The following is a 6053-nucleotide window of genomic DNA, read 5'->3' as shown; positions in this document are numbered from 1 at the left end:
AGCAAAAAGTTTGACACAATTTTTGCCCTCCTATGGAAACATGGAGATTGTAGATATTTGTTTTCTTAAAGAAAGAAACCAGTTCTTGAAATGATATCCAGATTGAAATTTCAATATGAATTTCATGTAATCCCAATTGGTGGGTTATATGAAGATTTCTGCACATGTACATATGTAAAAATGTTTAAAGTAGATACATATATGCAAATAGGTGATAGCTGGTTCAGTTTACCACATCCTATTCGTAACTGAAACCGATAGCGAACATTGTAGATAAGCATAATTAAGAATACATAAAATTTTAACTTAAATTTTCCATTTGTTACGAAAGTCAGATAATGCATTTCAATTAACATTATTTATAAAAGATAAATGTAGCTTGAGAAGATGCCCTAGTTCAAAAAAATAACAGCAAATGACCCACCTATGGTTAGTTAGTTTAGTTAACTGGGGGGAGCCGCAGCTCCGAGCACTCAGGCCATTGTTAGGCCCATTGTACTATCCCCATAAGTTGCCTATTCAATGGCTTTCCGCCTACGGTGTTCGCAGGCTTTAGCGAATCTGAGAACATTCTCCAGAGGCAGAGAGTGTGCAGATTCTTCATTAAAGAAAACCTTGCCAAGGTGTCTTCGTCTGAGATCTGAGGATGCAGGGCAGCTGCATAAAACGTGCAGGGCCGTCTCTTCCTCCTCCTCACATTGGCTGTACATAGCCGAAACCACTACCCCAATCTTTTCCATATGGTAGTTTAAGGAGCAGTGTCCCGTCAAAAGTCCTATTAGGGTTTTCATGTCCCACTTCTTAAGAGACAACAGAAATGCCGCTCTAGTGGTCCTAGGCTTTTTCACAAGGATTTTCGCTTGCCGGCAAAAGTCTAAATTTCTCCACTCGGTTCCGTGCATCCTTGCAATTTCACCCTTCAGAGTAGACTTGACAGTAGACGGTCGGATTGCTAGAGCTGCTTCTGACCTCACCATTGTGGATCCAGACCCTCGGTGAGCCAGTCTGTCAGCCTCCTCATTACCGGCGATGTTAGAGTGTCCCGGCACTGTCTACTGTGCAAAGGAAAGGAGGGTGTGGACCATCGGCACAGGTGCCCGGAATACAGGAGAGCCCTTAGCACAAATCGCAGATGAGGTTGATACAAATCAACCTCAACCACTGCGAGGCGGCGCAGGATCTACTCGCGCAAACCATCCGCGAGAAAAACATCGATGTGGCCATACTAAGTGAACCATACCGAAACCGCGGTGGTAGCGTTTGGGTCAAAGACCAAACGGGCCAAGCAGCGCTGTAGACTTGTGGAGAACAAGCCTTCCAGGAAATAATGGAGGACCCGGAGGAGGGCTTCATCAGAGCGAAGGTGAAGGGCATCCACATCTACAGCTGCTATGCTCCACCCAGCGCTACACTCGTCGAGTATGAGCGGATGCTTGCTGCTCTTGTTTTGGATGCAAGAGGACGTTGGCCGATCATAATAAGAGGCAATTTCAATGCGTGGGCTCTTGAATGGGGCAGCCGGATAACTAATGTCAGGGGACGTGTTCTCCTCGAAGCATTCGCGGAGCTGGACATGGTACTGGCGAATGTTGGATCTTCGTACACTTTCCGGGGAAGGGGCCTGGGGTCTATAGTGGACCTGACATACGTGAGTGCCACTTTAGCCAGTAGAATCGCTTGACATGTCAGTGAGGACTATACTCACAGCGACCACAATGCAATCTGCATAGAGATCAAGGGCGGATCGAGCTCGAAAAAGAGTTTTCGCAGAATGCCGGGTGGTATGCTTGGCTGGACAGTGAAAGCTTTCGAGGGGGACACGTTTTCCGCGGTGCTCAAATTCGACATATCCCTGAATGGTACGGCTGGAGAGAAAGCCACCCAGATCACTCGATGGGTGACGGAAGCATGCGATGCTACTATGCCCAGAAGGCGATTGCTCCCCAGTAGGCAACCCAACTACTGGTGGAACAACAAAATCGCAAGTTTGCGAGCCGCATGTTTTCGGGCAAGGAGGCTTTGCCAGAGGCTCAGGGGAAAACCCGGTGGCGACGGTCGAGAGGAGGCACACAAGCAATTGCGTGGCCGCCTAAAGGAAGCTGTTCGGAGGAGCAAAAAAACTGCTTCAAACAGCTGTGCGACCATGCCGACATAAACCCTTGGGGCGAGGCTTACAGAGTGGTGATGAAAAGCCTGCGGAAATCACCCCAGGTGACCTCTCCGCGCCTCCTGAAACAGATTGTAACCACTCTGTTCCCTCACCACGAAGATAGGGGAAGGCAAATTTTTGTCCAACTAAATGACGGCATAGTACTGCCTGTAACTGTGGAGGAGCTGCGGGAAATATGTGGTAGGTTCGGTGACAACAAGGCCCCAGGTTTGGATGGCATCCCCAACCGAGCTTTGAAACTGGCAGTGAAGACTAGGTCCGAACTTTTCACCAACACCTTCGAGGCGTGCCTAAAATAAGGAATATTCCCTGCCCAATGGAAAAAGCAAAAGTTGGTGTTGCTTCCGAAGCTTGGCGAGCCACCTGGAAACCCAGCGTCTTATCGTCCTATCTGCCTGTTGGATACAATGGGGAAGATGATGGAGAGAGTCATCTACAACAGACTCCTGCCCATCGTCGAAGCCAGCAATGGTTTGTCGGAACGCCAGTTTGGTTTCCGACGCGCCCACTCTACGGTGGACGCAATTGGCATGGTGGTAAACCTGGCAAAAAGTGCACTGATTTCTGGCGGCTGCTGTGCCGTGGTGGCGTTGGATGTCAAAAACGCATTCAACTCGGCCAACTGGGATAGAATTAAAGGGGCGTTGGCTGACATAGGTGTCGCCGGATACTTAGCGAATTTGGTGGAAAACTACCTCTCAGAGAGGACTCTTTGGTACGGGACGGATGAGGCCCCAAAGAGTACATTGTCACAGCCGGGGTACCACAGCGATCGATACTTGGCCCCTGTTGTGGAATATCATGTATAATGGAGTGCTTGCTCTTTCCATCCCAGAGGGGACTACGATTGTCAGCTTTGCTGATGACTTAGTTGTGGTTGTCGCAGCAAAACACCCAGAAGATGTGGAGGTTTACGCAACGGAAACAGTGAGAGCGGTAAAGTCCTGGCTAGAAAAGGCCGGCCTGACCTTGGCGGACGCGAAAACGGAAACGGTCTTAATAACGAACTGCAGGAAAAATAACACTGTGAAAGTGGAGGTCGGTGGACATACGGTTGTTTCAAAGTCGGCTATCAAATACCTGGGGGTAATAATTGACACCAAATTGAGTTTTAGGGAACACCTAGAGTATGCATGCCAAAAGGCAGCCAGTGCTACCACGGCACTTGCAAAAATGTTGCCAAATATTGATGGACCGAAACATTGCCGGAGGTTGGTGCTAGCCGGAGTGTTGCGCTCCATCCTGCTCTACTAGTCGCCTGTGTGGGCAGAGGCGCTTGCAAACTCTCAGAGACGGAAGCAGGTGAACTCGGTTTACCGGCGGATGGCTTTGAGGGTTTGCAGTGCTTTTAGAACCACATCAGATGAGGCAGTATTGGTGGTGGCAGGCATGATCCCGGTCGACAAAGATATGAGTGTCCTGTACAATGCAAGAAATATGGAGGGGCATGCACAGCGTAGAAATGCGGCAAGGTCAGAGTCGCTTGATCTCTGGCAACGCAGATGGGACGAGTCTGCGAAAGGTCGGTGGACGCACAGGCTCATTCCCAACATTAGGGTGTGGCTTGAGCGAAAACATGGGGAGACCAACTACCACATTACCCAGTTCCTCACGGGGCACGGTGGTTGCTACAGGCAGTATCTACACCGCTTTGGGTTGGATGATTCTCCGAAATGTCCCAGATACAATGGCATACCGGAGGATCCAGAGCATGTGATGTTTCTAAGATTTTCCACCTCCGTGTACGCACAAAAAAAAGAGTGTCCCGGCACCCACATCAGGAATGTTACGTTCAGTCGGTCAAGTTTCAGCAGCACCTGATGATAACTCCACACCAACTGGCTTGATATATCGTTGCCACTTAGTACTGATAATGCCGCTCGACTGTCGGAACAGATTCGAATAGTTCGACCCCTCCATTTTTGCCCCAGACATTCTTCTGCTGACAATGAAATGGCATATGTCTTCGCCTCGAATATGGTCGTCATTTTTCCGAGGGGTCGGGCCAGTTCTATAATTGGATTCTCCGAGAACATCCCTGCATCCTAGGTCTGTAATCTGAAAAGACTCATGGCCACTTGTCGACGATTCTTCTCTTTCGATAATTACGACAGTGTATGTCTTTTCAAAGACGAATCTGGAAACCATATGATCGGTCGGCATCAGGGCTACCGGATGTTTTTCAAGGAATTTCCAGATAGACGCATGACCGTTTGATTGACCGCCTTTCCATGCCCCAATGGTATCGAGCCTATATGCGTCGTTGGCCTCTTTCCGTTTCACCTCCAAGTGAATGGGGGGTAAATTTAGCATAGCTTCAAGTGCCGCAGTCGGCGTAGTACTCATTGCTCCAGTAATACTTAGGCAACCAAGTCTCTGAATCTGCGTTAGCAGCTTCCTGCTGTTAGCATAGTTCAGTCTTGGCCACCAGACGATGCATGCATACATCAAAATGGGTTTTATTATGGGTGTATACATCCAGTATATCCCTTTAGATGAAAGTCCTCAGGTCTTACCTATCGCATTCCTACAGCACCAGAGCAATCTGCAGGATTTCTGATATTGTTCCTGGATATGATGCTTCCACGTTAACTTGGAGTCGAAAATACTTGACTGATTGTGCCAGCTGGATTTCCGCCCCTGCTAAGGTGGGTAGCGTATAGTTGCCCCATCTGACGTTCCTAGTGGACATAACTATTCCAGTCTTCCTAGCGTTCACCGTGAGTCCATTGCGGAGGCACCAGCTGTGGGTTACATGCAGAGATGCATTCAAGCGGTCACATACTGTGTCCGCAAACTTACCGGTAATTATTACGGCTAGGTCGTCCGCAAATGCTTGCGCGAAGACTTTTTTGTCCTCCAGGAGCCACAGCAGGGTTTCCATTACCAAGAGCCATAACAGTGGAGAGAGAACCCCTCCCTGTGGGCAGCCCCAGGGACATCCTGCTTCAATAGACTTCTGGCCGACCGATATGTGGATTTTTCTCCACTCTAGCATGTGAAGGATCCAACTGATTAGCAGCGGTTCGATTCCATGCTGTCTTGCCGCATCACAAATTGCCGCGAATGAGGCATAATTGAAGGCACCTTCGATATCCATGAATGCGCCTAAGGTGTATTCTTTATCGGACATCACCTTTTCAATTTTTGTCGTAAGTTTTCTTTTCTGGTAGGCGTGTTGCCTATGGTGAAATGGCCACTTAGGAATGTGTGTATCCCTTATGAACCGATCTACTTGTCTTTCTAGTCCTTTTAGCAGAAAGGACGTTAGGCTGATCGATCGAAAGCTTTTTGCGTCTGTGTAGATGGGTTTTCCTGGTTTGGGAATGAACAACACCTTCACATCCCGCCAGTTAATTGGAATATAAGCGTGTGCTAGGCATGCACGATATAAACTCAGAATGTGTAGACTCAGGGCATCCATTCCCTCTATTACTAGCGCAGGGATGATACCATCCGGACCTGCAGACTTGTATCCATGGAACGAGTTAAATGCCCATTTCACTCGCTCCAGTGATACTACTTTGCATGCCAAATTTCAGTCTCTCGTTTGAGGGCTGTATGCACCTGTTGGCCCCGAGATTAGATTCTGGATGCTGCCTGGGAAGTGTACTTCAAGCAAATGATTTGCCGTTTCTTCATTGCTTTCTGTGTACTTCCCATTCTGTAAACGTAAATAACCCAGTTTCTGGCTACGTTCTTTGACCAGAATCTGCTTCAGCTTTGAGGTTGCCTCAAGAGAGTTAGTCTCTTCGCAAAAGCGTCTCCAAGATCGTTTAGCTGATCTTATACTCTTCTTTAGAGCCCTCTGTGCCTCTTTATAGTGATTCCAGCTAGTGCCTGATTCACCCTTCAGAACACGATTAAAGAGCATCGTTGTTGT

Source organism: Hermetia illucens, chromosome 3 (assembly GCF_905115235.1).
Source record: "Hermetia illucens chromosome 3, iHerIll2.2.curated.20191125, whole genome shotgun sequence".
Classification (NCBI taxonomy): domain Eukaryota; kingdom Metazoa; phylum Arthropoda; class Insecta; order Diptera; family Stratiomyidae; genus Hermetia; species Hermetia illucens.
The sequence above is the reverse complement of the archived record's forward strand: the minus strand, read 5'-3'. Positions refer to the sequence as shown.